Below are 26,327 nucleotides of genomic sequence, written 5' to 3' on the forward strand. Positions count from 1 at the left end.
ACATCAAGTTAAAATTTGTATGAAATTACTTTGCACTCTTGTGGATAAAATGCAATTTTTCTATCTGTTTTCGAATTGCAAAGTAAGCCTTTAACAGTTGGTGTAGTGAAAAAATGTTTTGTTGGGGTACTCCCCCTACATGTAAAGGGGGTACTGATTTTTTTTCATTCCAACCCCAACGTGTGATATATTTTTGGATAGGTATTTCAAAATGAATAAGGGTTTACTAAAATCGTTTTTTGATAATATTAATATTTTCGGAAGTAATCGCTCCTAAGTAAGTACCCTAAAGGAAAAAAAAGTGTGCCCCCCCTCTAATTCTTGAACCATATGTTTAAAAATTATGAAAAAAATCACAAAAGTAGAACTTTATAAAGACTTTCTAGGAAAATTATTTTCAACTTAATAGGTTCAGTAGTTTTTGAGAAAACTACGGAAAACTACGGAACCCTACACTGAGCGTGGCCCGACACGCTCTTGGCCGGTTTTTTTTAAATACAGCCAAATGGTAGACATTGTCAACGCTGCTCTACGGTCTTCAAGGGCCTATGTATAGACGGTACACGTACCGTCGTATACGAGTTTTATTACATTGCGGTATTTGATGGTTGTGCAAAATTGTATGTAACCTCAACAACCCGCAGTGTAACTAAAGTCGCATGCGAGTTCGCACGCCGTCTAAATCAGGCCTAAGGGAGATTGCTACGCCGTAGACTATAGCTGTAGCGCGTAGCACTCCGTAGCACAGGTTGTGCATGGCATATCCGATCCATATCGTATCTAGCTAGATATAATGACAGACGCAAATTGCGATTCGAGTCGGACCGTTACTTCACGTACAACTGAAAAATACTTTGGAAATGTATTTGTTTCGTTCTAAAGTAATGTAAATGATGCGTCTAGACGAAATGCAGTGTCCGGACGAGACATCTTCGTGACTGAAGCTATTCAGGATACGTAGCCAAATTCACAAACGATTACGATAATATTGTTATCGTAGCTATATAAGTAGGGTTGCAAATAGAAAAAAAAACAAAGAGAATTATGAAAAAAAAAACATTCGGTGAACAATGATGTGAAACATGAAAAAACCTAGCATCATTGTTTTTTTTCTAAAAATGTTTTGTTTCAGATGAAAAAATAATACGACAATAACGGTTCTTTGTAATTTTGAGATTTCGTACTTTAGACAAAAGCATACTCCAAAAAAAACTGTTTTTTTTTCACGGTTTTATAAATGTTTTTTTGGCAGAAAAAACAGTTTTTTGCCCTAGACGGCTATCTCTATCGTTTTTCCGGTTCTGGCGCGACAGAGCCCGCCTGCGTTTCGATCGGCGCCTATCTTTGATCTTTTTTTTTTATTCCCCTTAAACTGATTCCTGTCGCTGCTATTTTGTATACATATTTATTTTATGCTTATAAAAGTTATAAATGTCACCCAACGCTTTATGGAATTTGACAAATGACAGCCCACTAACCCCGAGTTAAGTGGTTGGTGCAAGTGGGCCTAAGAAACATACATGCATTTTTAACAAACATACTTATATACATAGAAAACATCCATGACTCAGGAACAAATATCTATGCCACAGATCAAATAATACTAGTACAGATACCTAATCCCATACTAAAAATGGGCGCCGTCCTAAGTATTCTAGACCTGTAGGCTAAATTTAATCCACACTCAAAGAGCTAGATGGCGCCAGTAGCCACGCGTGGCCAACAAAACTCTTATCAGTATCCTACGTCGAAATAGTCATCAAACTGCAACATCTTGCGACATCTGTTTTAGCTTTCACGCACTAAACCTATAACGTCACATGGACGTTTAAAGTCGAACATTACTAGATGGCGTTGCCGTGCGGCTTGTATGTGTGCTCGCCGCGTACGTATAATATACTCGCTCTGTCCGCAACACATGTAAGCGGAATTGAATGAACGAGATTCGCGGCGCCCCACCCCGCGCCCCACGCCCCGCGCCCCGCGACCACGGCGCCGGCGACCTTGAGTTGAGAGGCCCCAGCCCCCGACCAAAGGATGCATTGATTTGTTAAAATTTAAAGCACTCTAAAGCAGGCGCGTAGTTAATTAGAAATATGGAAATGAATATTATTATGTAAGAAATACATAAGATAATAGCTAAGAATGTACATGTAGTAAACATAATGAACAAAATGTAAAGTACGTATTTGATAAAACATTTTCGAGAGTAATATTTTTATTCATAAAATTGTGCAAACACTGCAAACTTAATTTAAACTCCGAAACTATTTATTTTCTGAAACATGGTATGAAATGTTGTCATTACGTCCTTTTAAGTTAAAATATGCTTCCCGGTACCACAACATAGTGTAATTTAAAAATACAGATATAAAATTAATACTTCGCAAATAAATTACGACTATAAACACATAAAATTATTAAAACACCAAGACCAGACAATTTAAGCCTGGCGTCCACTAGGCGCGCCGATCGAGCCTTGGTAACCTTTGTTGAAAAATTTAGGTTTTTAGAAAAAAAAAACGTTTAAACTCTTTTTAAGTGCCAGTCTGAAAAAATATATTCAAAAATATAAAATACATAGTTATTTGTTATACAAGAGTGCAAAGTTGTATTTTAACGGCGAGTGTGGAATTGAAAAACGAGCAAGCGAAAGTATTCTATAGTTGAACCACGATACACAACAACATTTTCCCTCACTATAGCGAGGAAAGTACAACGCAAAAAACGCGTTTATCACTGCTTCCAGGAGTTCCACAGGTGGTAAAACATATCGTCATCACTAGATTCACTATATGACTATATTCAAGGTCAAATTACTTTATCCACTAGTGGGTTTTTACCTGCTGGTATTGAAGGACAAAACGCGTGTTTCCGACCTAGCGAGGGGAAAAATGCAAAAATGTAGTGTGTTTTGGTTTGGTTTGGTCGGGGGGGGGGGGGGGGGCTGATGTGGTTAATAAATAATTATATTTGTACAATAATAATATTTTAAAATGCTGTTGCGCTTCGCGCGACGCAAGTGCGGCGTCGCGTCGAGGTCGCCCACTCCGCCGCAAATCGGCGACCGAGCGCGCATTCGTGTGCGTTCGGAAATCCTAGCCAGTCGGCAATCGTCGCGTCTCATACTTCCATATCGATAAGGTTTGATTTCGCATGCATCGCATCGGTCGTGCATGTAGCAAATGTCGGAAGGATTTCAAAGGCAAAAATCAAAGATGGCGGCTTCAATGTATGGGATATCGGTCCTACATCCGATATCGGATCGGATAATGTGAAAACGCACTAACGGTTAATGCTTAGGCCGTTTTCACATTATCCGATCCGATATCGGGTGTCAGATCGACATCCTACATCCGATAAACGCTTCCGATAGTGTCGGATGTACAGTCAACCAATTGGAACCCTAAGCCACTCTACAACCATGTCAAAATGACAAGCAGTAAGAGGTTTCTTACAATCTGATTTATAACGTTACTATGACATAGTTCTACAGTGGCCTAGGGTTCCAATTGGTTGACTGTAGGTCCGATAAAAAGCATTGTTCCAAATCAATGAAGTATGATTTTGTATCAAAAAGTATTTAAAAAATGTTTTATATTTAATAATTATAAGCACCATATTCCAAATATTATATTGTAAAATTAAAATAACGGCATAAAAAATACTCAAGAGTGTCAGGCAAAATAAATAATTTTACATTCAATTGTATCTACTAAAAGATGATAAACTAGTATCCACAATTCGGACCGATGCATTACAAACTTTTTTTTTTTCAATGGAAATTGTTCAACTAATTTGAATTTCGATCATTGGCAGCTGTTTAATAGAAACAGACGACATTTTTGTCACGCACACTACTACAAACGTATACCTACATTATTAACGTACACAAACAAATATTATCGGCTGACAGCTGAATATTCTACGAACACGCGAGCGGGAGCGAGGCTGCGCGATTTTGGTGACGCAATCATAGACTAAAAAGTTAACCGCGCAGATGTGCCATTTTAATTGTTCCTACTAATGTGTTTCACCTCTAATAGATTTGCGAAATATATTTATTTCAATTTGGAAAATTATTAGGTAACTACTTACTACTTACTACTTTATGAATTATGTTACTATAATATAAAAAAAAAGTTAATTTGTTTATTAATTGGTAACAGTTATTGAGTAAAATTTTATTTTTAGCACGCTCACTTTTTGCTGTTTTCTTTGGCCTGGTCATGAAAAAAGAGAACAATGGATACCTACGCTTTGTCCAAAAAAACTGACCGCACTATATATATATTATTATATATAAGTATATATTTGTATTTTAAAAAAGAAGATAAATCTTCAAGAAAAGAGCGTACATCCATCTTAAAGGCTGGCAACGCACCTCCAGCACCCCTGGTGTTTCGGGTGTCCATGGGCGGCAGTGATCGCTTACTTTGTATTTTTTAAGTTGTAAATAAATAAATAAATAATTTTGACAGGCGGAATATAATAATGTGTCACATCTGATGGTGGACTTACTACTCTACGCGTAAATTACCGCTTCGCGCACTCCGCGCATTTGTCAGCTTGTGCAGAGTTTCCGTCTGGCAACGTCGCCTATAGTACGTAGTACATATATCTCAATGAACGGAACGCACACAATCGCACCGTTTCGTTGGCAGTATACTGTAGATAGTGACAGCTCCATCTAGTGACAATATGCAATAAAATTTAGGTAGCTCGATACTGTCGCGCGCAGGTTGTTCACGTTGTTGCGTCATAGTCAGTAGCAATATATTACGTGATATTATTTCTTTGAAAATTTCTAAAATAATGCATTAAATTTGTGTTGTCATCGATGTTTGTATTTAATTTATAATGTACTTAATTTATGACGCTTCAAATACCTTTAAATCTATTTGATAAAAAAATAATAATCGTCAATCGTGACACTTAGCGCCATCTATGAGATCTATTTGGAAATAATTTTGCACTGTTCCGGATGAGACCCCATGTCTATGCTCATCACACAAATAAATGGCCTTACCGGGATTCGAACCCAGGACTGCCGCTGAACATTATGATGCAACTAATGATGTAATGGAGACAAAAGCTGGTTATAAAATAAACTGAACACTTTCCAATGATAAGGTATAAAGTTATCAGCTTTCATGTCTGTGTTTACCAGTAAATAAAGTGTAATAATGTAAAATGTTTTGTTTGAAAGTGTTATCATAGTAAAAATTATGAAATGTATTTTTGAGCCCGTTTTCTCACCTCGATAAAATAACTGAAACATAATGTTACGACAATATTTGGAGTAGGTAACGACGCTCTCAAATATATATCAGAAATTTACAGCATTTTGCGTTTGTAACTTTCTAAATAAATTAAAGGCTCTCGACTGTAAAATAAGACAGCCTGTGATAAGCAAAGTTTATATACTTAATATCGTTCATACGAGTAAAGTTATTTAGAATATTTTAATCAAAGTATAAAGTCCCAAGTTTACAATATCGAGTTAACGTCGCTACAACCGGTTGATATGTGTCGAAGACATGTATAAATCCGTGTAAAACAAATTGTTTAGATGAAGATCTAAATCGCGAAGTTCCTACTCAAATTTTAATAGCAATGCAGCGAAGAGGATGATTTGTAGTTTCTTTTTTCATCTGTGCATATTTCTAATTTCAATTGTTCTGTCATATTTTTTTTCCTGTCAATATTCATAAGATATTCATTGTAAAGAGACCATTTTGATACATCGTTTTTTACAAACTCTGGAGTTTTAGACATAAACCCATTATTCCCCGGTAACACAAATAAAGTTAAAACTAGTTACGTAACTATCGAAACAAATCAAATTATTCTTAACAAATATTTTGGTTTGTGTTTTTAAGTACTCACACTACTATATATAAATTAAAAATGGGAATAAAATGTCATATATGAAAGAAAAATGACGGACAAACATGTTTTTTAATATATGACATCCTTTTTCGAATTTAAATTTATATACTCGTACAGTAGTGTGACTACTTAAAAACACAGATCAACATATTTGTTAAAAATAATTTGATTTGTTCCCATAGTTGCGTATAGATGGCAGCGCCAGTCTCTTTAGCTATATCGTAAACCTGTAAAGGTTTCTTATAGGAGGTGCAAGCACCTACTGCTTGCCCTTAGACTTGGTCAAAGACGCCTAGTCTTACAAAGATGACATATTAAATAAAAATTTCGACGGCTTCCGCTGTGACGGGGTGGCCTAGGGGTTCATGGCGTTAGCCCGGATTGCTAAAGACGTCGGTTCGAATCCGGCCTTCGCCACTGGTGGTGTCCGCCATTTTTTCTTTAATTATATGACATCTAATTTCGATTTTTAAAACTAGTTAGTTTGCTGGGACGTCAGTCTTCCGCGACCCCGGCCAGTGGATCGGCCGGCGACCTGGCCGAAACGTTGGCTTTGGCTGGCATGAATGAAATGAATGAAACTTTTATTGTGAGACTGAGACTTTCATCAGCATACAATCGCAACTGTCAAGTGGCTTTAAATTTTATTAGTTAATCTGTCACACAGATATTTCCATTCACTCATTCATCCCGTTCTTCATGCCAGCTCTTGTGAATTGCCCTGTACAGCTGCAAAATTGCATGGAGAAATTATGAATGTTACATTGAAAATTCGCTATGCATTTTTGCAGCTCACTGTACATATTTTAATTCACAGTAATAGTCTTTGGTTCGAGTGTTATCTTCAATACCTAAAGCCTAAGTTTGGCCGTTCGTTACGACATGAAAACAATTGCATCGCTGCTCTAGTTCGGAATTTTGCTTTGTGTCGGTTTAGGTTAACCAAATGTTCGGCATTCGGCAAGTTTCGTTATCTATCACGGTAGTTTGCCGATATATTGGAAATTACGGAGTTTATAACTCGGAACCTTTATGCGACAGTTAATGCTAAAGTTGTAGCCGTACCGCAATTTATTGAAGTTGTTTAGGTGTTCAAGGCCGCTGGTACACAAATTGTAGTGAAAAATTTCCACAATATATCTGATACACATAAAGCGTTTTGATAGCGTAGCGTTAGCGGAGCGCAATGATAGCTGTGCGCCGGACGAACGCTGGCGTTCCGCTCACAGTCCGCGCGCATTCCGCTCGCAATCCGCGCTCATTAGTTCCCGCCGGCGTCCGCTGGGCGCACCCCCAGCGTTTATCCTGCGCACCACTATCATTGCGCTCCGCTAACGCTCCGCCTACGCTCTCAAAACGCGCATGTGTGGCCGAGGTTTTTAATCAGGTTGTTTTTGTTTAGCTTCATATATTACCCCCGTATTTCTGTGAAGTTGGCATATCAAAGTCTAGCAGATCACGTTTTTATTGGAGTTCTTAGTATGCACAATAGTTCTAGAGTTCCTGGTTTATTATCCCCGTGGGTTAAGAATTTCTTCACTCCCTCTCTTCCTGTGGGTGTCGTAGAAGTCGACTATGGGTAACGAGTCAAATTGCGGCGTAAGCGAGAGGCTGGCAAACTGTCGCTGCAATATCACAATTTTCGTTTTCTTGCAACCCCTTATTTGACAAGAATGGCACTGTTATGTATATTTATATATTTGGTATGTAGTATATAGTATCTATAATATGTTCATATATAACGTAAATTCGCATATTTCACCTTCTTATTTAAAAAGTAGCTTGGTTCCGAAACTTAACCTTCCTTATAGGTAAATATTGTAGCCAATAATTCACCAGTAGAATGTTAAGACAAGGGTAGGAACATCTCGGACTTTTTCAATACCTACTTTTTGGGTAGCTATAAATAATACATTAGAAACAAACAATTGTTATCCCCGAAGCAAAAGCCTTGAGGAATAACGTTTGAATGGAAAAGCGGGAAAACACTATCCTGTTGAATTCCCAGTAATTCTTCACTCGGTTGTCAAACGCTCGTGAAAGATATTGGAAACAATTTGGGCATCTCGCCTCCACGGGCGCGTTGCTAAGACGCAGTCTACAAAGAAATATGAATTGCGATCTCTTATTCTATCCACCCTAATGTACTTCGACAGTCTCATATTGTTACTCAAACTTCCAATTTATTCTTTTTATACGCGGTCTTTATGCTCCCCACTGACTTTTTATTTAAGCTCTGAGTGTTTCGGGGATTCTTCTTCATCCACTGTAAATTTAAGAGAAATAAAACCGCAAATGTAATTGAAAAAACGCTGCTGGCCTAGTGGTAAAAGCGTGCGACTTTCAAACCGGAGGTCGCGGGTTCGAATCCCGGCTCGTATTACCGATAAGTTTTTCGGAACATATGTGCGAAATGTCATTTGATTTTTGCCAGCCGCTTTTCGGTGAAGAAAAACATCGTGAGGAGACTGGACTAATCTCAATAAAGCCTTTCGGGTTGGAAGGTCACATAGCAGTCGCTTTCGTAAAAATTAGTGTCTACGTCAAATCTTGGGATTGGTTGTCAACGGAGCCCCAAGCTCTCATAAACCGAATGGCGGAATAACGCAAGGAGGATGATGAAAGCCTCAAATGTAATTTAAATAAACGTTAAATTAACCGGGAAAACTCTAACAATAACACTAGGGACGCTCAACTTTGCGAACACGGACTGTACGAGCCGTACACCTTAGATGATATGATTCTTGATGGTTGATTGTAGTCTTGATAGACTTGATAGACTTGATAAACACTGATTTTGATACAGTTATAAATTTATTGATAACCAAGGTATATTGAGTACTAGCTAGGAGCACGTATAAACGTAAACTAATGCATAAATCGATGTATGGCGTAATCGCAAATACAGCAATTAAAATAAAGTCATAATTATATTACTTTTAATGCTGACGCGAGAAATGTGCGATGCTTGCATTGTACATATTCCCGGCCAGGAGATGAGAGATTGATAAAAGATGCTGATACATTATTCTTATATAAATCTGATCATTACAGCGAAATGTATTGAAATAGAATCAAACAAATGAAATAGAATTTAAGTTGCAAGGAATTATTTGATAGAAGTAAATCCCCTAAACATAGAAATGTTTGTAGAGTTAAGCGCAGTCGCCGCGACGCGATGATCTTGTCTCTCAGGGGGTTGTCCATTGTGGTGGTGCTCGGTCGCTGATGGGATAGAGCTGCGCGATGTGATGGACATCGAGGTTAGTCTGCGGCCGCTCTCCCGGGGGGCGGCGGCGGCGGCGAACGGAGGGGTGAGGCGCGCGACGAGTTGCCGTCGACGAATATAGCGGCGCACGTACAGCGCTGCTAACACTGCGACAATGCCCATGACCACGTAGATTACTGTGTAATGATGAATGTCGTGGTAGTTGATTCTGTCTGATAGGGCTTCCTCGTTCTTCATATGTTCAATTTGATCTCTGATAACCTTGAAATATTTGTCGTTGTTTTCAAGAGCTGTTGATTCGCCTTGCAAGACTGGTACTGTTAGGTTTATAACGTTGTTGATGGAAGGCACGTCGAACTTAACAACGTTTGATTGTGTTTTGATTTCGTTCGAGAGTTTCTTCTGGGGAAATATAGTAAAGGCGTCTCCATTCAACACGCACTCTGTTCGAAGGGTTATGATTCCTGCCTTGTTCAAATGCTCAGCCTTGACCTCCTGTCCGCATATGATTCTCGCAGTACATTCGTCACAACAAAAGTATAGGTATGTATTCATAGTGCTTAGTTCCGTCCATATGTTTCGACAAGTGTCAGAGTCAGCTGAACACTCGTTCGACATTTGATCGGCGATGCAGAGGTGTGAGTCAGACTTTAGTTGATAAATTGGACCTTGTAGCGTACAAATGAGAGTATATGAATCGTAGTGCGAGCATTTATTTACAGTTTCATCCAACATAGGTATATACGATTCTTTTTTGATGTTTATAGCCACTTGTTTTGCTATGGGTCGTATTTTGATCATATTTTTTCCAACTTGACGTGGGATTGATATTAATCTGAAGAGTTCATACACATCTTGAAAAACTAAGGGAATCTTGATTTCGAAGATAAGGTACTGACGGGTCATTCTTGTTCGCACTTTCATTAATTGATATAGTTTGGGTAGATCTGTGTTGATGTTCTCGCAGGGTAGAGTCAAATCCTTTGGCATCTGCCCGGCTATGATGTTCAGCTCATCTTTCAACTGTTGTGGTGTCAAGAGATGCACGTTAAATTTGCCATAAATAACGTTAGCAATGGTGTCCAATAAAGTGTCTTGTATGCTCTTCAGGTTCACGAGTATGTTGTTAGCGATGATTGATGATACGGTGATTTCATTTATGTGGGTTGATTCTTGCATTTCAGTTGCCTGCTTGTTAAGGCTCTTCTCGATGTTGTTTATGTGTTGATTGAACGTTTTGTGCTGATTTTGCATTGATGTTTCAACTCTTTTCAGTAAGTTAGCTTCCGCCTCGATAACCGAAGTTTGATTCCTCCATAATTGTGCTAAATGTTTCTCATTAGCTCTGGTCAGGTCGATGTCCTTCTGATATTGTTCGGCAAACTGTTCATCGAGCACGCCGAACAGGCTGTGAGCGACGTTACCGACGCCGTTGAAGAAGGCCCTTCTCTGTCGTGGGGACTCGACGCGTTGACCGAGTAGCATGCTGTCGTAGTATTTTAGTTCCGAAAAGGCGTGGCGCAGTTGAGTTAGGACGATGTTGCACTGTTGTTTATTTTCGAGGGCGTGACACATATTTTCCAAGTGTTTGATGTATTTGGAAAATAGTTCTGATCCTTCCCAGTACGGATTGATATCATAATAAACTACAAGTTTCCACTCGTCTCGGGCCAGCTTCATGTTCGTTATTTTATCAAAATAAATACCTTGTCCCTCTTTGAAATGTGATACGCTATGATTGCATTGTGCCGGTGATATAATTAACATAAACAGCATAAGCGCCATAGTGATGTAATTGATGAGTTTTGATCTTGTTTTCCTTTGTTTTGTTTGTTTTGCTGGGGGCGCGACCGACGAGGGCAACGTGTCTTCTTTCTGTACTTCTTTGGTTGATGATGATGATTCGTTTTCTGATACTGGCAGTTTAGACAGTTTGATAATGGGCCTTTTGATTATTGAATTTTTTGTCTTCACTGAGGCGACACGGACAAGTCCATCCTTTCCTTCGTGGACTTCTGATACCCTGCCAAGGGCCCACTTGCCAGCGGGTAAGTTTGCGTCGTGAATGATTACGACGTCGCCGATCTCAATGTTTGGCTTGAGTTGTGTCCATTTACAGCGTGATTGTAGCTGACACAGGTATTCAGTTTGCCATTTCTTCCATATATCTTGGAATATTTTCTGTGTTAGGCGCCACCGAGTGCGTTCGTCCCTTTCTGTTTCAACGATGTGGAGAGTCGGCCCGCTCGATAAAAAGTGTGCCGGCGTGATGTAATCCAAATCGTCAGGGTCTTCGGTCAATGCGCACAGGGGACGTGCGTTTAAACAACCTTCTATCTGTGCCAATAGAGTCGAAAATTCTTCGAAGGTTAGATGTTGTTCTCCCAGCACTCGGTGAAGATGATGTTTGAGACTCTTCACCGCTGATTCCCACAACCCTCCTGCGCTGGGCCAAGAAGGAGCGTTGAAGTGCCAGCTGATGTTCATATCGCTGATGGCGTTGAAGAATGATTCATCAAGCGAAGCAGTGATCTCTTCATATTCTCTTCTAATTGCTTTGTTGGCTTTAGTAAAATTTGTGCCATTGTCACTGAAGATGTGACGTGGTGCTCCACGCCGGGCGGACATCCTCCGTAGAGCGGCCAGAAATGATTCCGAGCTTAGGTCTGAAACTAGCTCTAAGTGCACTGCCTTTGTCGCCATGCAAACAAACACAGCAATGTAGCCTTTAGTCGTTTTGATGCCGCGACCTTTGCTTGCCTTCACTGATACGTATCCCGTATAGTCAACACCGGTGTTAAAAAACGGCCTTGATGGATTTGATCTCGACTCAGGTAAGTCTCCCATGAGTTGTGATTGCTTTGGGGGTTTCTGCTTGAGGCATGTTATGCAACGACGGAGGCGATTTTTTGTAGCTCTATTACCTCCTATGATCCAGACTGATTCTCTTAGCTTCGAGTGAGTGAGTTTGGCAGTTCCGTGCAAAGTAGCTTTATGTGCTTGATCTATAAGCAACTCGGTCAAACGACCTCTATGTGGAATGATAAGAGGATGCTTCATTTCCCAGCTGATGTGTGCGTTGTGAAGGCGTCCTCGAACGCGTAGCATTCCATTTTGATCCAGGAAAGGTCTTAATTTCACAATATTGCTTTTTAAATGCACTGATTGATTTGTTTTCAAATTTATTATTTCATTTGAAAACTCTCTTTCTTGCACGTACTTGATGATTCTATTTTTAGCTGTGTTTAACTCGTCAGCTGTTAGGTAACTCGAGCTTTGCTGACGCCGCGAAGCCACTCGTAGTATCCAGGCGAGTACGCGGGTGCAATGAGTCATGTTGCTATGCTTACATATTAATTCATTGATAATATCGCCGTCTGTTTGTTGACATGTTACCGCGTGGCTTTGTTTTGATATTTTAACCTCTTGATCCGTAGTGAACGTGGGCCTTTCTTGATTTTCACTGTATGATGACAGCCAGTTTGGTCCATTCCACCAAAGATGGTGTTTTAATAACTGCTGGGCCGTGATTCCGCGACTAGCGCAGTCGGCCGGGTTTTCTTCGGGCTTGACGTAGTTCCAACAAGTCGGTGGTATGATTTTTGTAATTTTCGTAACTCGGTTAGCTATAAATGGCTTCCACTTGCTAGGTTCGCCGTTTAGCCAGCCCAAAACTGCTGTACTGTCAGACCAGCAGACCATTTTGATTTGGTTTTCTGACAGAGATAGCTTGACCTTCTCCATGAGGGCTGATAGAAGTAGAGCTGAACACAGTTCTAGTCTCGGCAAGGACACAGCTTTTTTCGACGGTACAAGTCTTGATTTTGCTGCTATCAGTACCGGCGGCGGCGGCGTTGCTTTTTTGTCGTCGGTGAAGATAACACGGCAGTAGATTGCACATGCGTATGCTTTAGTTGATGAGTCACAATAACCGTGTAGTTCGATTTCTTGATTCTTGCAGGTATTTAACCAACGCGGGATTTTGATATCTTTGATAACTTGGAGGTCTTGTGAAATTGTGAACCATTCTTTCTTGATATTTTGGGGTATTTGATCGTTCCATCCGATGTCATTTGATATGACATTTTGAAACAGTAACTTCAGTTTCGTGGTTACTGGTGACAGCCATCCCAGAGGGTCAAATACTTGTGCTATATTCGACAGCAACTCTCTCTTCGTCATTGTGATTGATGTTTGAGTTGGGAGTGGTGCAATTTTTAGTTGGAAACTGAATACATCTTCCTGAGGATGCCAGCGTAGACCCAGCGTTTTCGTTGTTTCTTGATCTTTAAATTCGAACGTTTCTTGCTGATCTTGAGTCTTACTAGCTCCTTGCAGTAGTTCGGGCGTGTTTGATGACCATTTGCGAAGATTAAATCCTCCTGATTGTAATAAATTGATCAAATCTTGTTTCATTTTCTTCGCTGATTCGAGATCGTGACAGCCGTGTAGCAGGTCATCCATGTAAAAACTCTCTTCAACGACTTTAGCCGCTTGAGGATAGTTGTGGCGTTCGTCGTTGGCCAGCTGTCTTAAAGTCATCATAGCTAACCATGGAGCAGCCTTGGTGCCATATGTTGTTGTTGTTAGAGCGTATTCACGGAACCTTTGATGTTCATTGTCTCTCCATATGATTTTCTGATATTTTTGATCTTGAATGTTCATACCAATCATTCTAAACATTTTTTCAATGTCTGCCACATACGCGACCTTGTATTGTCTCCACTTGATGATGAGTGACAATAAGTCGTGTTGTAAATTGGGTCCGCTGTACATGATGTCGTTCAGACTTGTCCCATTTGACGTTTTGGCAGACGCATTGAAGACCACCCTATGAGATGTAGTTGCTGACTCAGGTCTTTTCACGCAATGATGTGGCAAAAAGCACTCCTGTGTCGAGTTGGGTGGCCCGTCGACTTCGTCTGTACATTCGCGCATGTGGCCTAAACTAATGTATTCTTGTATAAACTTCTTGTACTCCTTTTCGATATTTTGATCCTTTCGAAATTTCATCTCGAGTTGCCTGAACTGTGCTATGGCTATGTTCTTTGAGTATCCAAGCGCATCTTCCTTCTCTGGCTTCAACGGCAACCGAACGACATATCTTCCGTCCTCTTGTCGAAAAGTAGTTTCGCGGTAGAAGTCTACACAATGTTGATCTTCTGATGACAAATTTGATGTTTCATTGATGTCTTCAATGGTCCAAAAGCGCGAGATATCACTCATGTTGTTGACGATGGTGCAGCATTGTTGATACGATGGTAATGGGACCTTTCCGTTAATGATATACCCGAGTTTCGTTTTCTGGGCTACGGGGAGGTCATCGTCTTTTACTATGGTTCCATTTTGGACGAATTTGGCGTAGATTTCTGTTCCTAATATGATATCAATCTGTCGGCTGATGTTGTAATCCGGATCTGCCAGTGGTAGTCCTCTTAAATATGACAAATCGGGCTTGACGAAGGTTTGATTCGGCAGTGGCAGAGTGAGTTTATTCATGATAAATAACTCGGCGTCAAATTGAAAGTCACAATGCAGTGATGACAAAGTGACGTTTATAACGCCGTTGCAGGAGTTTCCATTAATTCCGAGGCCGTACATAGTGTCATCACAGCTTTCCCGGGGTATTTGGAGAAGTTGAGCCGCAGCCTCCGTGATCAATGACATCTGTGCTCCAGGATCAATAAACGCCCTCAAAGTGTGATACTTTCCATCTACTGCCCTTACTTTGATGAGGGCGGTAGGTAATAAAACTTCTATATTTTTTCTACATTCTTGCGTAATACTTGCAACAGTTTTGCGCTTATTAAGTGGGTCGGAAGTCTCTTGTTTCTGACTGTAGGCATCATGCACGAGCGTGTTATGTCGTTCATGACACGTGCGGCATCGACTCGTTGAAAAACATTCCTTATCGTAATGATTATAAAGGCAATTTTTGCATAGATTCAATCCTGCTATAGTGCTTCGTTTGCTTTCTGGTCTTGCACTTTGAAATGTTTCGCAATTAAATATGCCATGATTTTTATTACAAACCGGGCAATGTTTTCTTTGATAATAACTTGATTTAACATCATTTGATTTATTTTGTGATAATGATGAATCTTTTATGCCCATAAATGATTTGTAATAAGGTTTTCTTGGTGCTTCTGATTGATGAGATGTTTTTGGTGTATCCAACTTGCGGCGGCTCGCTTCATATGATGTAAATTTCATTTCTAGAAAATCTAGGAAGTCCTTTAAGGTCGGCAAGTCACGTGGGTTCTTCAATGATTCGACGTACTCCGTATAACTTTCCGGGTCCAATTTTTGTGATAGAATATGGACGATAAGGGGATCCCATGACACGATGTCCACGCCTAGGTTCCTGATGGCATTTAGGCACTCGTTGGTGGTGTCATGTAGGCGCTTAATTTGTTGATATGATTGTTGTTGCATTGTTGATAGCGACAGCAGGTTGTTGAGGTGTGCGGTGAAAATTAGTTTCGTGTTGTTGTACCTGTGGTTTAGGATATCCCAACAGGTTTCATAATTTTCTGAGCTGATGTTCAGATGTTGAATGAGTTTTTCAGCTTCACCTTTAACCTTATTTTTCAAAAATTGCATCTTCTGTGCATTGGACATCGACCGGTTTTGATGTATGGCTTCATTAAATAAATCCTTGAATGAAACCCACTGTTGATAGTTTCCACTAAAGGGTGGGATGTCCATGACGGGGGTTGATTTTTCACGGTGGACCATGGACCATATTTTGGAATTGATAGATTTTTTCATATCTTGGAATTTCTTCTCATATTTGCAAAACGTTTGATTATAAGTTTCGTCGTTTTCGAAAAGTTCACTGTCGATGTCCCAGTGAAGAGTGTCAATAGTTGTCCAACGAGACTGAACTGATTTAAGTAAATCTTCCAATTCCCACTTTTCATTTACTGTGGAGAGGTCGATGTAGTGTAGAGTACGTGCGAAGGCCTTGAAGTTGCTCTGTTGCTTTCTCATCTTTTCTGACAACTTGGCAGCATCGACGCTTGGTTTTTCGGTGATATTGAAAATAGGTGCAATTGCGAAAGCAGAATTGATTGTAGCCTGGGTGGCCGACCTTTCTTGATCTACAGATTGATGGGTAGGGACGGCGCGGCTTTGAAGATCCGATGGCCCAGGTTGATTTTCTTCATTTTTGGTTCTTTCTTCAGCCCAGTTGGGCATCTCTGACGAAGGGAGTGGTGAACGTTCTGTTGGTTTTGGTGAGATTGGTCTCGGTCTCGGTGATAAGGCAGCCTTTTGAACTGTATCCAAATGATCAAGCAATACAGACCGAGCTGATTCGTAGAAGGATTTGGTTTTGATGTATGTTTTTTCGGCAAAAGGAGTGCAGTCCTCGTTCTGGAATTCTAATAACCTTGCATGATTGCTTTGAAACTCTTGCCAGAACCCGTCGAGGCCGGCCAACTTGTTATTGATGTTAGACATAGTCCGACGGCTTGGACCATCTTTCTTGTAGTTCTCAAATAGCCTGTTCATATTGGCCATGAGCTGATTTTGATCACTGCAAATCGCTTCCATTTCCTTGTCTAAACTCATCTTGATTTATTGATATGTAGTAGAGTAGATTGATAATTTGATAGTGAGTATTAATCAAAATATTTGACAATACTGTGGCCACTGATGTATGATATTGATTACCTTGGTTAACTGATTAAAAATTGATGATAATTTGATAATAGCTGCAGCACTATAATGATGATTTTACAAGTTCGAGATTCCTCTTACTTGAATTGATAGTAGACGTCTTCTGTTGATCTTGATATCTTCAATGATGAACTGATTTTTCTATGACAATGAATATAGTCAGGCTTTGATGATTCACTACGCCTGTTTCATCCGCACGGTGAGACCCGCTTGTGGGAGGCCGATTGGACGAAATCACTGTCACAGTCACTGATGGCTTCGAAGGACCATTAAGATGTACGAGCCGTACACCTTAGATGATATGATTCTTGATGGTTGATTGTAGTCTTGATAGACTTGATAGACTTGATAAACACTGATTTTGATACAGTTATAAATTTATTGATAACCAAGGTATATTGAGTACTAGCTAGGAGCACGTATAAACGTAAACTAATGCATAAATCGATGTATGGCGTAATCGCAAATACAGCAATTAAAATAAAGTCATAATTATATTACTTTTAATGCTGACGCGAGAAATGTGCGATGCTTGCATTGTACACGGACAATTTGGAGCAGTCGCCAAATGTGGAATAATATTTCAGCGGAAGGCTACGGGATTTCATTTTAGACCTGCCGGCATAGCTGAGTGACAATCGTTGACGCTAAACGCATGGAAAAGCAGTCTGGCTCTGTCGCGCTAATACTGAAGAGCGATAGAGGTGGCTACGAAAACGGTATTATCATGAGCGGTTGTGTATTTGGCTACCTACTTACGCTGTAAACCTCAAGTGGCTGCGTCCTTTTAATGCAGGGGACAAACTAGCCGGGCTTGAGACCGCATTGTTAGTATCAGGGCTTTGTGCACAAAGAGATTTTAATATAATCTCTTTGACTTTATTAGTAAATCAGTATAATCAGGAGCTTATTATCCATACTATATATTAGGTAATATTAAATGGGAGAGTGTATGTGTCTGTTTGTTCGTCTTTCACGGCAAATCGGAGCGGCGAATTGACGTGATTTTTTTAAGTGGAGATAGTTGAAGGGATGGAGTGTGATTAGCCCACTTTGTCTCTTTCTAACCCTCCTAATTCCTTAAAATGGGAGGGGGATGGAAGTTTGTATGCAGCATTTCGCAATTTTCGAATTTAAAGCGATCTGCCGGCGTATCATGCTTCTAATTTTATCACTTATCCACGTGGATAAGACATCTGTCACGCTTTGGCAAGTATGTCAGTGTGAGAGTGACAGATGTCTTATCCACGTGGATAAGTGATAAAATTGGAAGCATAATACGCTGGCTGAAGCCGCGAGCTAAAGCTAGTATTCCATGTATGACTTCCGTTATTTTGTCTTTTATTTATACGTACTCCGAAAATTCTTTTAAAAATGTGATTTTTGTGGCTTTGCGTCCTAAACAAATGTTTATTTACTCTCTGCTCGAAATCATTGGCTTTAGGCGGTGGCGGTAGGCATGTTTGCGCGGCTGATTGCGGTACACTGGAGCGGCGGCAACCAAATAACTTCATCGGTACAGGTATTTGTGTAACGAGACTTTCAGCGCGATCGAAACTTCTTGTATTGGAATGGGATTGAAACAAAGCGTTCTTAGAATTAATATTTAAAGGTTAAAATTAATAAAGGTTTTAGCCTGCCGTTTTAATGCAATTACAAACTGCAGCAAACCAATTAAATTTCTCCAAGTTCAAATATGTTTTATAATTGAACATTCACTTTTTATTTCTAAATAAATGTGATAAACCTAATTAGTAAACGGTACATGCCTGTAGTTGGCATCTATTGTATATGCTCAGACACGCATAATTTGTGTGCAGAAAAAGACACGAAATCCAATTTCCTATACGAATTCATATAACTGCGCATACATTTTTCTCTTTTTTACTGCCAAATGAGTTTGCCAGAGCATACATACTAACGTAACGTACAAATTCCTCTTGAAACAAGTTCCAGCCGCCATCTCTCGCTTGTCCAGTCCGGCCGGAGCCGGCAGCGGCTGACGCCTCATTAATCCAGCGGCAGCGGCCGCGTGAGAGTGGCATGCCTCGTTTATCTCGCGCTGTGCCGTCAGCGAGACACTGCTATACCTAACGAACATTCTAGACTTCATTCATTGGAATGACATTATAACAAAGTACTTTTATTATTCTGTTACCAGTAGAAAATAGTAGGTACATTATGATACAAGTGTGTAAAAAAGGAAGTTCGAAACGAGTGGCGATAAATTAAAACACGACCGAAGGGAGTGTTTTAAATCGACACGAGTTACGAATTTCCTTTTCGCACGTGTATCGTACGACGTTTTTCAGTACAGATGGCCCTCCGAAGTTTCGACCTTGCATATAATGAACCACTTCTCGCACTAGTGCGTAAAAAAAAACACCATCTGTACTGAAAAAAACTTTTTAGTACACTAAATCATGTTTTTGATTACACCAATAGTAAAAGGCGCCGAACTCAATTTTTGTGACAAACCGGGTTTGCCAGATTATAGTAACGTACAAATTCCTCTTGCACTAGTTCCAGCCGCTATCTCGCTGCCCTTGTCCGGCCGGAGCCGGCGGCCGGAGCCTTCAGCGGCTGACGCCTCATTAATCCAGCGGCAGCGGCCGCGTGAGAGTGTCAGCGTCATTTATCTCGCGCTGTGCCGTCAGCGAGACACTGCATATCGAACTTTGTCGACAATAGGTATTAGAATGGTATTGCAACAATGCAGCCTTCTTTATACATATATATTCATATTTAATCCTTGGCTCAAAAATGGATCGTAGTATTGTTCAATGCCAATGTCTGTCATCATTGGTATAGCCCTCAAACGGATTAACGATTTCGATATGTTATTATGTGAAGTTTTCCATGTTTGGGTGTATAGTAGTTATATGATCTATTGCTACTGTAACATACATTTTAGGTAACTTTATTGGCTACAGTTTGCGGTATTTCAAAAAGCTATGCACTTTACAGTATTTAAAAGCAAAGGTATATAACGCGCATATCTCGTGCTAGTTGCAAGCGTTCATGCTTACCATCAGGCGAGCTATATACTCTTTAATAAAAGTCTGTCTAAAAAAGTAGGCCACAAGCTTAATGAAATCAGCTTTGTATTGCTATTGTCCGACAGTTTAAACACCAAATGTAGCTGACACGCGAGTAACGACAATGTCACTCACGCGGCCGGCGATGTCGGAAATTGATGAGACCAGCCAGCTTCTGACCTCGTCTGTCCCAGAATAAACTTCGTACTGACTTCTGGCTTTAATAAACACATTAACATTAAGTAAATAGGCTAAAAGGGTCAGCATTAAGGGCCTGGTTTGGATCGGCTTTTAGGCTCTGAGAATTACAACGGTTTTTATCGTTTATTGTAGTTAGCGGTATAGCTTGAGTGTTATTTATGTACAGATGTATTGCGAAAAACTATTGCTTCGTACGGGTGTCCCTCTAGATTCCTAAGAACGTTTGTTCTATTATCACTATTCTATTAACCGTTTTGGCCTAATGGTCATGTAACCTAATAATCAATTAGCATAACATCATACTTGGCATAGTGTAATGGATGGCCTAATCTTTATTTGTCCTATTTATTATTACTATATTACTTAAAAGGCCTTATTTCATTTGCAATAAAATTTATTATCATAAAAACTTTTGATCTATACTATTATTGCATAACCCTTTTCGCCTCACATGTATTAGCCTAATATATAATCCGTATAATAATGATTGCCCACACATTCATTGTTCTAAAACACGCCAGGCTTAATAATATGTGGGATAAGAAGAATAACTAATCTAAATTTGTGTGCTGAATTGTTGCCTGCCCGAATATAACCAGTAGGCTTAGATAGGTATAGTGGGCTGCGAAATTACATGGATGTATTAAGAATGTACACATACATACATACAATACATACAATCACGCCTGTATCCCATAAAGGGGTAGGCAGAACACATGAAACTACTAAAGCTTCAGTGCCACTCTTGGCAAATATGGGGTTGAAAGAAAACGAGACTGTGACATTGCAGTGACAGGTTGCCAGCCTCTCGCCTACGCCACAATTTAACCCATATCCCATAGTCGCCTTCTACGACACCCACGGGAAGAAAGGGGGTGGTGAAATTCTTAACCCGTCACCACACAGGCTATATTAAGAATGTATTGATTTATAAATTCACCATGCATTTTTTGCAGATCACTGTGCAAACATTAGCCGAAGGCGGGTGGGGTTAGAACTACGACAACCACAAAATCGACTTGTTGGCACAAAATTGGGTTAGGTTAGGTTAAAACTGTGACCATGAAAGAAACGACTTGTTGCAACAAAAGTGGGTTAAGCTAGGTTAGAAGTGTAACTATTAAGACACACCTTATTGCAACAAAAGTGGGTTAGGTTAGGTTAGAACGGTGACCATTAAAGAAACGACTTGTTGCAAAAAAGTGGGTTAGGTTAGGTTAGAACTGTGATCATTAAAGAAACAACTTGTTGCAACAAAAGTGGGTTAGGTTAGGTTAGAACTGTGACCATTAAAAAAACGACTTGTTGCGAGAAAAGTGGGTTAGGTTAGGTTAAAACTGCGACAACCACAAAATCTACTTATTTCCACAAACGTGGCTTAGGTTACATTGGAAATATTAAGCCAAAATACTATAGTATTTAGCACCAACAAGTGGTACATCCAATACATCTACAAAATTATAGTAGGAGCAAAAATATTACAACTCGTAATATTAGTTTAAATCGCTTTAGGAGTAATAATTATTAGGCCATACAGTGCATTAGAGAGAAAAATGATTATGACAATGAACTATTATGATAAATTATATTAGTACAACTAATAAGTATGCCAATTAACATTAGAACACAAAATTTTAGGACATAAAAACTTCACCCAAAACATAATAGGGCAACCACAATTAGGGCATATCAGCATTAGGCCAACTGATCATTATAGCAAAAAGTTTTAGGCGAAACAAAAATAGAAGAAAAAACTTTAGGAATCTAGATACCACGCACCGCGCACCGCTATCATTGCGCTTCGCTAACGCTACGCTATCAAAACGCTTTGTGTGGCGGAGGCTTTATAGTTGAGTACACTATTCATCAGAATCACTCATAATAATTAATAACTTAAGATTTTGCACAATAATATTGACCGATAATAAACTACAAAACAAGCCGAACAAGCCATAGACAAGATAAATAGAAAATAAGCCGGTTCTCAATTACGAAAAATGTGGTTGCCTTCAAGAATATTTAAATGTCGAATGAAAAATTATATGATAGAATTATGCTTTTTACCTTTGTTTTGCAATATCTAATATATAAAATGCATTTCAGTATATTTTTTCGTCTTGATTTAAATTATGAACCAAAATATTATTAATTATTTTTAAAAAGCTACTTATTACTGCAATTGAAAACAAACCTGTTAAATGGAAGTTTTACTTTAAAAAAAATTAACAGAACTCCTATATTCATATGATTACTGCTCAGCAGTTATCATATGAACCTATAGACTAACTTTCGTATCGTTACTCAAATGAAATTAATTTGGATACCGCTGACAATAATCTAATTGACAGATTAATTACAAATAGTGCGATAGGGACGGCCTGCTATTTTATCGTCTATCGCGCGACCATGCTTCCCGTGCTGGAGTAGAAAAATAATATAGTGTGACATAACAAAACAATTGCGAATTTTCTACCCTATCTAAGAATAATTTATGGATAATTTTTTGTTGCCCAGTTTTTTCTCTGTCAGAGGACGAAATACAGAATGATTTGTAACCGTGCGATTAGTGAAATAAAAGCTTTCTATTTTATTTATATTCCTTTGCATTTTTGCTAGCTACATCACAAAGATCCTTTAAATAGTAATCTTCAATCTTCCATACACGTAGTCTGTTACGGCAACAAGGGTGTAATAAAAGTGAGCGTAAACTAAGCGTAACGGGGTGCTCATGAAGGCGTTAATGCTTACGGTCTCCGGGCGTCTTATGTGGAATGTGGATGGCTAGGACACATTGTCTTGTAGTAAAAGTCTTAGACCAAGATAACTGTACTGCGCAATCGTTTCATATCCTCCTAGAAATATATAGTAATGTTTCTTAGGTGCCGCAAATATACATATCTTTATGGCGCAATTTCATTAGTCGATAGGGAGATTTCTGGAACGTGTGCCACAGGGCCCGCATTCGGGGAAACGTTTTCATTAGTCGATAGGGTCCGCATTCGGGGTACGAGAGATTTCTGGAACGCGTGCAACATGGCCCGAATTCGGGGAATCGTTTTCATTAGTCGATAGGGTCCGCATTCGGGGTGCTACAGATTTCTGGAATGCGTGCCACATGGCCCGCATTCGGGGAAACGTTTTTTGTCGAACGCGTGGAACGCGCCACAGGGCCCGCATTCGGGGAAATTAAATAGTAATAGTAACTTTCATTGGTTGTTATCTCGTCTGCGGGGAGTTCCCGTATGCTGTATATCGAACGAGTTATCGACTAATGAAATTGCGCCAAAGTGTATAAGACAATTTGAAACTTGCTCAATATGTGAAAAATAAGTTAAGACCAATTCAACAAATCGTCACTACTTAAAAAAAAAAACTTGTATCTTCGTCTGTTAATGAAAAGAAAATTGTAGTAAGTATGTATGGAATGCATAATAGAGACTTACTGCGTTTTAACTATGAGGATCAGCGTGAGATACGAGATTTTTTTAAATAGTGACGAAATGCAACGCGGCAATACTGTTAGCATTTGGGCACTTTTGGATCAGGATGATAGCCGGAACGTAACTAATGATTTATTTATAAGTAGTCTTAATTTTAATACTTTTAAATTGTTATAATTTGATTTATTTGTATTATACTATGTATACTTATATGACGGTGTTATTTTATATAACTTTAATAATCAAAATTTCAATTTAACAGAAAATTTAAAACGTCCATTCAATACGTACGGCATCGGTACAGGCATACCCTTTTGCATTGAGCATTTTTACTGTTGAAATTTCAGTTGATGGCTGATTTTTGCAATTGGTTGAAAGATAAATGAGTTAAATGGCAATACTTTTTTGCGGTATTTTCACATAAAGATTATCAAAAACAACTTGTCTTAGATAGTTGACGGGTTTACTGAAGGGGCAAAATCGAACGGTTCCTAGAAAACAACAAACAAATCGTACTAGTTATATCGTACCAATTGGATTACTTCCGGCTTTATCTAAGATATTAGAAAAAGCGGTCTGTCAGCAACTGACATCGTACTTAGAAATTAATAATATTATACCACAAGGCCAATCGGGTTTTAGAAAAGGCCATAGTACTACCACAGCTCTCTTACACATTGTTGATGAGATATTAACGGCGTCCGACGAAAATAAAGCATCATTTTTAGTTCTGCTTGACTACAGCCGTGCTTTTGATTGCCTAGATTCAGACATCCTTTTGGCTAAATTAAAATATTTCGGTTGTGACGAAACAGCTTGTTCATGGTTTAGTTATTACTTTCAAGATAGGAAGCAACTCGTAGAGTGTACAAATGATTTGGGGATAACAAACCGATCCGAACCGTTGGCAGTGTCAAAAGGCGTAGTTCAAGGCTCAATGTTAGGTCCAATATTATATTCAATTTATACCGCTGATTTACTACAAACCACTGAATTCGGACTTGCACATATGTATGCGGACGACACACAGATCATCATGTGCGCAAGTCCTAATAACACAGAAATAGATAATGCTGTAAAAAAGCTTAATCATGACCTAGAGTCAATTCGCGTCTGGTCAGAAAATCATGGCCTTAAGCTGAACGCGCAAAAATGTACATACGTTGTACTAGGCACAAAAAATCAAATTAATACAGTACATCGCAATAAACCTTCGGTTACGATTAATGGGGAATTATTAGAGGAATCACTTATTGTACGGAACCTAGGACTTTATTTTGATGGAAACTTAAAATTTGAAGAACATGTTAAAAAGAAAACCTCAAAATGCTACGGAGCGCTAAAAACACTCTACAAAATTCGACCTTATCTAAAAACAGCTGTGAGAGTAAAATTGATGGATTCTTTAGTTCTTTCTAACCTAGATTACTGTGATCTTGTATACGGTCCATGTCTCTATAAAAAAACCGAAATAAAAATACAGCGGGTGCAAAACTGTTGTTTGCGCTATTGTTATAATATTGACAAAAGGTCGCATATAACTCCTTACTTAAATACATATAATATACTCAACATGATCAACCGACGCAAACTTAAACTTGCAACACTAATGTTTAATATTAAGTACAGTGGCCAGCCAAAATATTTATACGACAAATTGTTATGGCGATCAAATGAGAGCAGAACCGGTTCGATAGGCGTTCCACGCATTCACCGATTGATTTTATTTAAGGGCAGTTTTCGTTTTGCAGCATCTAAGTGCTGGAATGATCTACCTCCTCCTATAAAGAAAACCAAATCCCAGTTTTTGTTTAAAAAAATGTGTAAAAGCTGGCTTCTATCACAACAGAAGGCATCGTGTAACTGGTCGCCAGTTAAGTTAGCAGGTGCACGATGAATTTTGTCTGATAAATAAGTAGTTTTGTCAACCTTTACTTAGTGCTAATTTATTCTGTTTTGCTCTTTAAACCTTTTATTCAAATTCAAAATATAAAAAAAAATAATCTCTATATCCCTTTCGCCCTGTAATTATTAAGTACTTCCATCGCCTTGGCAGCGATCTATTCGCCGGGTTAGCTAGTAAGCTAGTTATTTAGTTAAGTATTAGATTTAAGCTTATTGGTTGGGGACTGAAAATCAGCGGTCTCGCTGAGTCTCATCCATTTTACTGCACACACATCTGTAATTTTACTTACTAAGTTTTTATAAGTCCTTACATGTCCATTTTGTGCTGTGTTGGTAAATAAATATCTTTTTATTTATTTTATTTTTTTATTTATTTATTTAATGATAATGACATTTAGCTTTGACATAAAGTTTGGATTAAACTGAGCTTGAACGCAGGCCCCGTAGCCGAATGGCATTTTGCGACGCGAAACGCCACAAAACGACGCCGAAATATAATCTATCTCCATCGCTCTTGCGTATTGGCGCGACAGAGCCAGAGGCCTTTCGATCGGCGTCTGGCGTCGCAGAAATGCCATTCGGCTACGGTGCCAGTTCTATCAGAGCATTATCGAATGCGCACCGTTCAACTAAATTCGGCTTCAGCGACATACATACGGGATTAGGCTGCAATTAAAATCTCTCCGGCATGCATTTTGCGACAACACTGCACCCATTCCTTTTCTACCAATTTATCTTTTTCATTGCATTTTAATAGACGTTTGAGTATTAGCAAGTAGTGCACCAAGAAGACCAAGTGTGGTATCTATTTCATATTACGTGTTAAATACAAAAGTTTTGGCAAAGAATACCTTTTTGTACCTTTTGGCGTAGAAACTCTAGGTCCATGCGGTCCAGCGCGAACAAGTTTTTCCCAGAAATCGCGAAGCGTCTGGTTGA

Source organism: Leguminivora glycinivorella, chromosome 5 (genome assembly GCF_023078275.1).
Source record: "Leguminivora glycinivorella isolate SPB_JAAS2020 chromosome 5, LegGlyc_1.1, whole genome shotgun sequence".
Classification (NCBI taxonomy): Eukaryota; Metazoa; Arthropoda; class Insecta; order Lepidoptera; family Tortricidae; genus Leguminivora; species Leguminivora glycinivorella.